General features: G+C 41.3%; 26 non-coding genes and 8 pseudogenes across 26 annotated transcripts in view; all 34 read right to left on the reverse strand.

Annotated features, from left to right (window-relative positions):
• Positions 1 to 15: 15 nt before the first annotated feature.
• Positions 16 to 134, reverse strand: LOC135038446 (5S ribosomal RNA). Its single transcript, XR_010232810.1, has one exon. It is a non-coding gene; the product is annotated as a 5S ribosomal RNA (ribosomal RNA).
• A 107-nt stretch (positions 135 to 241) lies between these two features.
• LOC135038480 (5S ribosomal RNA) lies at positions 242 to 360 on the reverse strand. Its single transcript, XR_010232843.1, has one exon. It is a non-coding gene; the product is annotated as a 5S ribosomal RNA (ribosomal RNA).
• Positions 361 to 467: 107 nt separating this feature from the next.
• On the reverse strand, positions 468 to 586 carry LOC135039204 (5S ribosomal RNA; annotated as a pseudogene).
• A 107-nt stretch (positions 587 to 693) lies between these two features.
• LOC135039095 (5S ribosomal RNA) lies at positions 694 to 812 on the reverse strand (annotated as a pseudogene).
• A 107-nt stretch (positions 813 to 919) lies between these two features.
• Positions 920 to 1,038, reverse strand: LOC135039345 (5S ribosomal RNA). Its single transcript, XR_010233403.1, has one exon. It is a non-coding gene; the product is annotated as a 5S ribosomal RNA (ribosomal RNA).
• Positions 1,039 to 1,145: 107 nt separating this feature from the next.
• On the reverse strand, positions 1,146 to 1,264 carry LOC135038433 (5S ribosomal RNA). The gene has a single exon (XR_010232797.1). It is a non-coding gene; the product is annotated as a 5S ribosomal RNA (ribosomal RNA).
• Positions 1,265 to 1,371: 107 nt separating this feature from the next.
• LOC135039278 (5S ribosomal RNA) lies at positions 1,372 to 1,490 on the reverse strand (annotated as a pseudogene).
• A 107-nt stretch (positions 1,491 to 1,597) lies between these two features.
• LOC135038857 (5S ribosomal RNA) lies at positions 1,598 to 1,716 on the reverse strand. The gene has a single exon (XR_010233208.1). It is a non-coding gene; the product is annotated as a 5S ribosomal RNA (ribosomal RNA).
• A 107-nt stretch (positions 1,717 to 1,823) lies between these two features.
• LOC135039812 (5S ribosomal RNA) lies at positions 1,824 to 1,942 on the reverse strand. The gene has a single exon (XR_010233803.1). It is a non-coding gene; the product is annotated as a 5S ribosomal RNA (ribosomal RNA).
• A 107-nt stretch (positions 1,943 to 2,049) lies between these two features.
• LOC135038501 (5S ribosomal RNA) lies at positions 2,050 to 2,168 on the reverse strand. Its single transcript, XR_010232864.1, has one exon. It is a non-coding gene; the product is annotated as a 5S ribosomal RNA (ribosomal RNA).
• Positions 2,169 to 2,275: 107 nt separating this feature from the next.
• LOC135039356 (5S ribosomal RNA) lies at positions 2,276 to 2,394 on the reverse strand. Its single transcript, XR_010233404.1, has one exon. It is a non-coding gene; the product is annotated as a 5S ribosomal RNA (ribosomal RNA).
• Positions 2,395 to 2,501: 107 nt separating this feature from the next.
• Positions 2,502 to 2,620, reverse strand: LOC135039666 (5S ribosomal RNA). The gene has a single exon (XR_010233664.1). It is a non-coding gene; the product is annotated as a 5S ribosomal RNA (ribosomal RNA).
• Positions 2,621 to 2,727: 107 nt separating this feature from the next.
• On the reverse strand, positions 2,728 to 2,846 carry LOC135039368 (5S ribosomal RNA). Its single transcript, XR_010233405.1, has one exon. It is a non-coding gene; the product is annotated as a 5S ribosomal RNA (ribosomal RNA).
• A 107-nt stretch (positions 2,847 to 2,953) lies between these two features.
• Positions 2,954 to 3,072, reverse strand: LOC135038807 (5S ribosomal RNA). Its single transcript, XR_010233161.1, has one exon. It is a non-coding gene; the product is annotated as a 5S ribosomal RNA (ribosomal RNA).
• Positions 3,073 to 3,179: 107 nt separating this feature from the next.
• LOC135039516 (5S ribosomal RNA) lies at positions 3,180 to 3,298 on the reverse strand. The gene has a single exon (XR_010233519.1). It is a non-coding gene; the product is annotated as a 5S ribosomal RNA (ribosomal RNA).
• A 107-nt stretch (positions 3,299 to 3,405) lies between these two features.
• LOC135039059 (5S ribosomal RNA) lies at positions 3,406 to 3,524 on the reverse strand (annotated as a pseudogene).
• A 107-nt stretch (positions 3,525 to 3,631) lies between these two features.
• On the reverse strand, positions 3,632 to 3,750 carry LOC135039743 (5S ribosomal RNA). The gene has a single exon (XR_010233738.1). It is a non-coding gene; the product is annotated as a 5S ribosomal RNA (ribosomal RNA).
• Positions 3,751 to 3,857: 107 nt separating this feature from the next.
• Positions 3,858 to 3,976, reverse strand: LOC135039379 (5S ribosomal RNA). Its single transcript, XR_010233406.1, has one exon. It is a non-coding gene; the product is annotated as a 5S ribosomal RNA (ribosomal RNA).
• Positions 3,977 to 4,083: 107 nt separating this feature from the next.
• Positions 4,084 to 4,202, reverse strand: LOC135039549 (5S ribosomal RNA). The gene has a single exon (XR_010233550.1). It is a non-coding gene; the product is annotated as a 5S ribosomal RNA (ribosomal RNA).
• A 107-nt stretch (positions 4,203 to 4,309) lies between these two features.
• On the reverse strand, positions 4,310 to 4,428 carry LOC135038612 (5S ribosomal RNA). The gene has a single exon (XR_010232970.1). It is a non-coding gene; the product is annotated as a 5S ribosomal RNA (ribosomal RNA).
• A 107-nt stretch (positions 4,429 to 4,535) lies between these two features.
• Positions 4,536 to 4,654, reverse strand: LOC135038445 (5S ribosomal RNA). Its single transcript, XR_010232809.1, has one exon. It is a non-coding gene; the product is annotated as a 5S ribosomal RNA (ribosomal RNA).
• Positions 4,655 to 4,761: 107 nt separating this feature from the next.
• Positions 4,762 to 4,880, reverse strand: LOC135039182 (5S ribosomal RNA; annotated as a pseudogene).
• Positions 4,881 to 4,987: 107 nt separating this feature from the next.
• Positions 4,988 to 5,106, reverse strand: LOC135039688 (5S ribosomal RNA). The gene has a single exon (XR_010233686.1). It is a non-coding gene; the product is annotated as a 5S ribosomal RNA (ribosomal RNA).
• A 107-nt stretch (positions 5,107 to 5,213) lies between these two features.
• On the reverse strand, positions 5,214 to 5,332 carry LOC135038448 (5S ribosomal RNA). Its single transcript, XR_010232812.1, has one exon. It is a non-coding gene; the product is annotated as a 5S ribosomal RNA (ribosomal RNA).
• A 107-nt stretch (positions 5,333 to 5,439) lies between these two features.
• On the reverse strand, positions 5,440 to 5,558 carry LOC135039735 (5S ribosomal RNA). Its single transcript, XR_010233731.1, has one exon. It is a non-coding gene; the product is annotated as a 5S ribosomal RNA (ribosomal RNA).
• A 107-nt stretch (positions 5,559 to 5,665) lies between these two features.
• On the reverse strand, positions 5,666 to 5,784 carry LOC135038808 (5S ribosomal RNA). Its single transcript, XR_010233162.1, has one exon. It is a non-coding gene; the product is annotated as a 5S ribosomal RNA (ribosomal RNA).
• A 107-nt stretch (positions 5,785 to 5,891) lies between these two features.
• LOC135038649 (5S ribosomal RNA) lies at positions 5,892 to 6,010 on the reverse strand. The gene has a single exon (XR_010233007.1). It is a non-coding gene; the product is annotated as a 5S ribosomal RNA (ribosomal RNA).
• A 107-nt stretch (positions 6,011 to 6,117) lies between these two features.
• LOC135038729 (5S ribosomal RNA) lies at positions 6,118 to 6,236 on the reverse strand. Its single transcript, XR_010233085.1, has one exon. It is a non-coding gene; the product is annotated as a 5S ribosomal RNA (ribosomal RNA).
• A 107-nt stretch (positions 6,237 to 6,343) lies between these two features.
• On the reverse strand, positions 6,344 to 6,462 carry LOC135038858 (5S ribosomal RNA). Its single transcript, XR_010233209.1, has one exon. It is a non-coding gene; the product is annotated as a 5S ribosomal RNA (ribosomal RNA).
• A 107-nt stretch (positions 6,463 to 6,569) lies between these two features.
• On the reverse strand, positions 6,570 to 6,688 carry LOC135039296 (5S ribosomal RNA; annotated as a pseudogene).
• Positions 6,689 to 6,795: 107 nt separating this feature from the next.
• Positions 6,796 to 6,914, reverse strand: LOC135039165 (5S ribosomal RNA; annotated as a pseudogene).
• Positions 6,915 to 7,021: 107 nt separating this feature from the next.
• On the reverse strand, positions 7,022 to 7,140 carry LOC135039143 (5S ribosomal RNA; annotated as a pseudogene).
• A 107-nt stretch (positions 7,141 to 7,247) lies between these two features.
• Positions 7,248 to 7,366, reverse strand: LOC135039392 (5S ribosomal RNA). The gene has a single exon (XR_010233409.1). It is a non-coding gene; the product is annotated as a 5S ribosomal RNA (ribosomal RNA).
• A 107-nt stretch (positions 7,367 to 7,473) lies between these two features.
• LOC135038434 (5S ribosomal RNA) overlaps positions 7,474 to 7,500 on the reverse strand; it is a 119-nt gene continuing 92 nt past the window's right edge. Inside the window, exon 1 of the ribosomal RNA XR_010232798.1 lies at positions 7,474 to 7,500. This exon is cut by the window's right edge and continues 92 nt beyond it. This is a non-coding gene — a ribosomal RNA (5S ribosomal RNA).

The raw sequence follows: 7,500 nt of genomic DNA on the forward strand, positions 1-7,500 counted from the left end.
TTGACAGTATAAAAATATCTACAGCACCTTGTATTCCCAGGTGGTCTCCCATCCAAGTACTAACCAGGGCCAACACTGCTTAGCTTCCAAGATCAGATGAGATTGGGCGTATCCAGTGTGGTGTGGCTGTAGATGAGCTTTGTGGTTTCTGATAGAACTTTTCTACTTCTAACTACTGGTTCATAAATGAATAAGTTTGAAAATGGAATGCATCAACAGAACGGTGTTGGCAGTATAAAAATATCTACAGTACCTTGTATTCCCAGGTGGTCTCCCATCCAAGTACTAACCAGGCCCAACACTGTTTAGCTTCCAAGATCAGATGAGATTGGGCGTATCCAGTGTGGTGTGGCTGTAGATGAACTTTGTGGTTTCTCTTAGAACTTTTCTACTTCTAACTACTGGTTCATAAATGAATAAGTTTTAAAATGGAATGCATCAACAGAACGGTGTTGGCAGTATAAAAATATCTACAGCACTTTGTATTCCCAGGTGGTCTCCCATCCAAGAACTAACCAGGCCCAACACTGCTTAGCTTCCAAGATCAGATGAGATTGGGCATATCCAGTGTGGTGTGGCTGTAGACGAGCTTTGTGGTTTCTGTTAGAACTTTTCTACTTCTAACTACTGGTTCATAAATGAATACGTTTGAAAATGGAATGCATCAACAGAACGGTGTTGGCAGTATAAAAATATCTACAGCACCTTGTATTCCCAGGTGGTCTCCCATCCAAGAACTAACCAGGCCCAACACTGCTTAGCTTCCAAAATCAGATGAGATTGGGCATATCCAGTGTGGTGTGGCTGTAGATGAGCTTTGTGGTTTCTGTTAGAACTTTTCTACTTCTAACTACTGGTTCATAAATGAATACGTTTGAAAATGGAATGCATCAACAGAACGGTGTTGGCAGTATAAAAATATCTACAGCACCTTGTATTCCCAGGTGGTCTCCCATCCAAGTACTAACCAGGCCCAACACTGCTTAGCTTCCAAGATCAGATGAGATTGGGCGTATCCAGTGTGGTGTGGCTGTAGATGAGCTTTGTGGTTTTTGTTTGAACTTTTCTACTTCTAACTACTGGTTCATAAATGAATACATTTGAAAATGGAATGCATCAACAGAACGGTGTTGGCAGTATAAAAATATCTACAGCACCTTGTATTCCCAGGTGGTCTCCCATCCAAGTACTAACCAGGCCCAGCACTGCTTAACTTCCAAGATCAGATGAGATTGGGCATATCCAGTGTGGTGTGGCTGTAGAAGAGCTTTATGGTTTCTGTTAGTACTTTTCTACTTCTAACTACTGGTTCATAAATGAATACGTTTGAAAATGGAATGCATCAACAGAACGGTGTTGGTAGTATAAAAATATTTACAGCACCTTGTATTCCCAGGTGATCTCCCATCCAAGTACTAACCAGGCCCAACACTGCTTAGCTTCTAAGATCAGATGAGATTGGGCGTATCCAGTGTGGTGTGGCTGAAGATTAACTTTGTGGTTTCTGTTAGAACTTTTCTACTTCTAACTACTGGTTCATAAATGAATACGTTTTAAAATGGAATGCATCAACAGAACGGTGTTGGCAGTATAAAATTATCTACAGCACCTTGTATTCCCAGGTGGTCTCCCATCCAAGTACTAACCAGGCCCAACACTGCTTTGCTTCCAAGATCAGATGAGATTGGGCATATCCAGTGTGGTGTGGCTGTAGAAGAACTTTATGGTTTCTGTTAGTACTTTTCTACTTCTAACTACTGGTTCATAAATGAATACGTTTGAAAATGGAATGCATCAACAGAACGGTGTTGGTAGTATAAAAATATTTACAGCACCTTGTATTCCCAGGTGGTCTCCCATCCAAGTACTAACCAGGCCCAACACTGCTTAGCTTCCAAGATCAGATGAGATTGGGCGTATCCAGTGTGGTGTGGCTGTAGATGAGCTTTATGGTTTCTGTTAGAACTTTTCTACTTCTAACTACTGGTTCATAAATGAATACGTTTGAAAATGGAATGCATCAACAGAACGGTGTTGGTAGTATAAAAATATCTACAGCACCTTGTATTCCCAGGTGGTCTCCCATCCAAGTACTAACCAGGCCCAACACTGCTTAGCTTCCAAGATCAGATGAGATTGGGCATATCCAGTGTGGTGTGGCTGTAGAAGAGCTTTATGGTTTCTGTTAGTACTTTTCTACTTCTAACTACTGGTTCATAAATGAATACGTTTGAAAATGGAATGCATCAACAGAACGGTGTTGGCAGTATAAAAATATCTACAGCACCTTGTATTCCCAGGTGGTCTCCCATCCAAGTACTAACCAGGCCCAACACTGCTTAGCTTCCAAGATCAGATGAGATTGGGCGTATCCAGTGTGGTGTGGCTGTAGATGAGCTTTATGGTTTCTGTTAGAACTTTTCTACTTCTAACTACTGGTTCATAAATGAATACGTTTGAAAATGGAATGCATCAACAGAACGGTGTTGGCAGTATAAAAATATCTACAGCACCTTGTATTCCCAGGTGGTCTCCCATCCAAGTACTAACCAGGCCCAACACTGCTTAGCTTCCAAGATCAGATGAGATTGGGCGTATCCAGTGTGGTGTTGCTGTAGATGAACTTTCTGGTTTCTGTTAGAACTTTTCTACTTCTAACTACTGGTTCATAAATGAATACTTTTGAAAATGGAATGCATCAACAGAACGGTGTTGGCAGTATAAAAATATCTACAGCACCTTGTATTCCCAGGTGGTCTCCCATCCAAGTACTAACCAGGCCCAACACTGCTTAGCTTCCAAGATCAGATGAGATTGGGCGTATCCAGTGTGGTGTGGCTGTAGATGAGCTTTGTGGTTTCTGTTTGAACTTTTCTATTTCTAACTACTAGTTCATAAATGAATACGTTTGAAAATGGAATGCATCAACAGAACGGTGTTGGCAGTATAAAAATATCTACAGCACCTTGTATTCCCAGGTGGTCTCCCATCCAAGTACTAACCAGGCCCAACACTGCTTAACTTCCAAGATCAGATGAGATTGGGCGTATCCAGTGTGGTGTGGCTGTAGATGAGCTTTATGGTTTCTGTTTGAACTTTTCTACTTCTAACTACTGGTTCATAAATGAATACGTTTGAAAATGGAATGCATCAACAGAACGGTGTTGGCAGTATAGAAATATCTACAGCACCTTGTATTCCCAGGTGGTCTCCCATCCAAGTACTAACCAGGCCCAACACTGCTTATCTTCCAAGATCAGATGAGATTGGGCGTATCCAGTGTGGTGTGGCTGTAGATGAGCTTTGTGGTTTCTGTTAGAACTTTTCTACTTCTAACTACTGGTTCATAAATGAATACGTTTGAAAATGGAATGCATCAACAGAACGGTGTTGGCAGTATAGAAATATCTACAGCACCTTGTATTCCCAGGTGGTCTTCCATCCAAGTACTAACCAGGCCCAACACTGCTTATCTTCCAAGATCAGATGAAATTAGGCGTATCCAGTGTGGTGTGGCTGTAGATGAGCTTTGTGGTTTCTGTTAGAACTTTTCTACTTCTAACTACTGGTTCATAAATGAATACGTTTTAAAATGGAATGCATCAACAGAACGGTGTTGGCAGTATAAAAATATCTACAGCACCTTGTATTCCCAGGTGGTCTCCCATCCAAGTACTAACCAGGCCCAACACTGCTTAGCTTCCAAGATCAGATGAGATTGGGCGTATCCAGTGTGGTGTGGCTGTAGGTGAGTTTTGTAGTTTCTGTTAGAACTTTTCTACTTCTAACTACTGGTTCATAAATGAATACGTTTGAAAATGGAATGCATCAACAGAACGGTGTTGGCAGTATAAAAATATCTACAGCACCTTGTATTCCCAGGTGGTCTCCCATCCAAGTACTAACCAGGCCCAACACTGCTTAGCTTCCAAGATCAGATGAGATTGGGCGTATCCAGTGTGGTGTGGCTGTAGATGAGCTTTGTGGTTTCTGTTTGAACTTTTCTATTTCTAACTACTAGTTCATAAATGAATATGTTTGAAAATGGAATGCATCAACAGAACGGTGTTGGCAGTATAAAAATATCTACAGCACCTTGTATTCCCAGGTGATCTCCCATCCAAGTACTAACCAGGCCCAACACTGCTTAACTTCCAAGATCAGATGAGATTGGGCGTATCCAGTGTGGTGTGGCTGTAGATGAGCTTTATGGTTTCTGTTTGAACTTTTCTACTTCTAACTACTGGTTCATAAATGAATACGTTTGAAAATGGAATGCATCAACAGAACGGTGTTGGCAGTATAGAAATATCTACAGCACCTTGTATTCCCAGGTGGTCTCCCATCCAAGTACTAACCAGGCCCAACACTGCTTATCTTCCAAGATCAGATGAGATTGGGCGTATCCAGTATGGTGTGGCTGTAGACGAGCTTTGTGGTTTCTGTTAGAACTTTTCTACTTCTAACTACTGGTTCATAAATGAATACGTTTGAAAATGGAATGTATCAACAGAACGGTGTTGGCAGTATAGAAATATCTACAGCACCTTGTATTCCCAGGTGGTCTTCCATCCAAGTACTAACCAGGCCCAACACTGCTTATCTTCCAAGATCAGATGAGATTGGGCGTATCCAGTGTGGTGTGGCTGTAGATGAGCTTTGTGGTTTCTGTTAGAACTTTTCTACTTCTAACTACTGGTTCATAAATGAATACGTTTGAAAATGGAATGCATCAACAGAACGGTGTTGGCAGTATAAAAATATCTACAGCACCTTGTATACCCAGGTGGTCTCCCATCCAAGTACTAACCAGGCACAACACTGCTTAGCTTCCAAGATCAGATGAGATTGGGCATATCCAGTGTGGTGTGGCTGTAGATGAACTTTGTGGATTCTGTTAGAACTTTTCTACTTCTAACTACTGGTTCATAAATGAATACGTTTTAAAATGGAATGCATCAACAGAACGGTGTTGGCAGTATAAAATTATCTACAGCACCTTGTATTCCCAGGTGGACTCCCATCCAAGTACTAACCAGGCCCAACACTGCTTAGCTTCCAAGATCAGATGAGATTGGGCGTATCCAGTGTGGTGTGGCTGTAGATGAGCTTTGTGGGTTCTGTTTGAACTTTTCTACTTCTAACTACTAGTTCATAAATGAATACATTTGAAAATTGAATGCATCAACAGAACGGTGTTGACAGTATAAAAATATCTACAGCACCTTGTATTCCCAGGTGGTCTCCCATCCAAGTACTAACCAGGGCCAACACTGCTTAGCTTCCAAGATCAGATGAGATTGGGCGTATCCAGTGTGGTGTGGCTGTAGATGAGCTTTGTGGTTTCTGTTAGAACTTTTCTACTTCTAACTACTGGTTCATAAATGAATAAGTTTGAAAATGGAATGCATCAACAGAACGGTGTTGGCAGTATAAAAATATCTACAGTACCTTGTATTCCCAGGTGGTCTCCCATCCAAGTACTAACCAGGCCCAACACTGCTTAGCTTCCAAGATCAGATGAGATTGGGCGTATCCAGTGTGGTGTGGCTGTAGATGAACTTTGTGGTTTCTCTTAGAACTTTTCTACTTCTAACTACTGGTTCATAAATGAATAAGTTTTAAAATGGAATGCATCAACAGAACGGTGTTGGCAGTATAAAAATATCTACAGCACCTTGTATTCCCAGGTGGTCTCCCATCCAAGAACTAACCAGGCCCAACACTGCTTAGCTTCCAAGATCAGATGAGATTGGGCATATCCAGTGTGGTGTGGCTGTAGATGAGCTTTGTGGTTTCTGTTAGAACTTTTCTACTTCTAACTACTGGTTCATAAATGAATACGTTTGAAAATGGAATGCATCAACAGAACGGTGTTGGCAGTATAAAAATATCTACAGCACCTTGTATTCCCAGGTGGTCTCCCATCCAAGTACTAACCAGGCCCAACACTGCTGAGCTTCCAAGATCAGATGAGATTGGGCGTATCCAGTGTGGTGTGGCTGTAGATGAGCTTTGCGGTTTTTGTTTGAACTTTTCTACTTCTAACTACTGGTTCATAAATGAATACATTTGAAAATGGAATGCATCAACAGAACGGTGTTGGCAGTATAAAAATATCTACAGCACCTTGTATTCCCAGGTGGTCTCCCATTCAAGTACTAACCAGGCCCAGCACTGCTTAACTTCCAAGATCAGATGAGATTGGGCATATCCAGTGTGGTGTGGCTGTAGAAGAACTTTATGGTTTCTGTTAGTACTTTTCTACTTCTAACTACTGGTTCATAAATGAATACGTTTGAAAATGGAATGCATCAACAGAACGGTGTTGGCAGTATAAAATTATCTACAGCACCTTGTATTCCCAGGTGGTCTCCCATCCAAGTACTAACCAGGCCCAACACTGCTTTGCTTCCAAGATCAGATGAGATTGGGCATATCCAGTGTGGTGTGGCTGTAGAAGAACTTTATGGTTTCTGTTAGTACTTTTCTACTTCTAACTACTGGTTCATAAATGAATACGTTTGAAAATGGAATGCATCAACAGAACGGTGTTGGTAGTATAAAAATATTTACAGCACCTTGTATTCCCAGGTGGTCTCCCATCCAAGTACTAACCAGGCCCAACACTGCTTAGCTTCCAAGATGAGATGAGATTGCGCGTATCCAGTGTGGTGTGGCTGTAGATGAGCTTTATGGTTTCAGTTAGAACTTTTCTACTTCTAACTACTGGTTCATAAATGAATACGTTTGAAAATGGAATGCATCAACAGAACGGTGTTGGTAGTATAAAAATATCTACAGCACCTTTTATTCCCAGGTGGTCTCCCATCCAAGTACTAACCAGGCCCAACACTGCTTAGCTTCCAAGATCAGATGAGATTGGGCATATCCAGTGTGGTGTGCCTGTAGAAGAGCTTTATGGTTTCTGTTAGTACTTTTCTACTTCTAACTACTGGTTCATAAATGAATACGTTTGAAAATGGAATGCATCAACAGAACGGTGTTGGTAGTATAAATTTTTTTACAGCACCTTGTATTCCCAGGTGGTCTCCCATCCAAGTACTAACCAGGCCCAACACTGCTTAGCTTCCAAGATCAGATGAGATTGGCCGTATCCAGTGTGGTGTGGCTGTAGATGAGCTTTATGGTTTCTGTTAGAACTTTTCTACTTCTAACTACTGGTTCATAAATGAATACGTTTGAAAATGGAATGCATCAACAGAACGGTGTTGGTAGTATAAAAATATCTACAGCACCTTGTATTCCCAGGTGGTCTCCCATCCAAGTACTAACCAGGCCCAACACTGCTTAGCTTCCAAGATCAGATGAGATTGGGCGTATCCAGTGTGGTGTGGCTGTAGATGAGCTTTGTGGTTTCTGTTAGAACTTTTCTACTTCTAACTACTGGTTCATAAATGAATACGTTTGAAAATGGAATGCATCAACAGAACGGTGTTGGTAGTATAAAAATATCTACAGCACCTTGTATTCCCAGGT

Source organism: Pseudophryne corroboree, unplaced genomic scaffold (assembly GCF_028390025.1).
Source record: "Pseudophryne corroboree isolate aPseCor3 unplaced genomic scaffold, aPseCor3.hap2 scaffold_711, whole genome shotgun sequence".
Lineage (NCBI taxonomy): Eukaryota > Metazoa > Chordata > Amphibia > Anura > Myobatrachidae > Pseudophryne > Pseudophryne corroboree.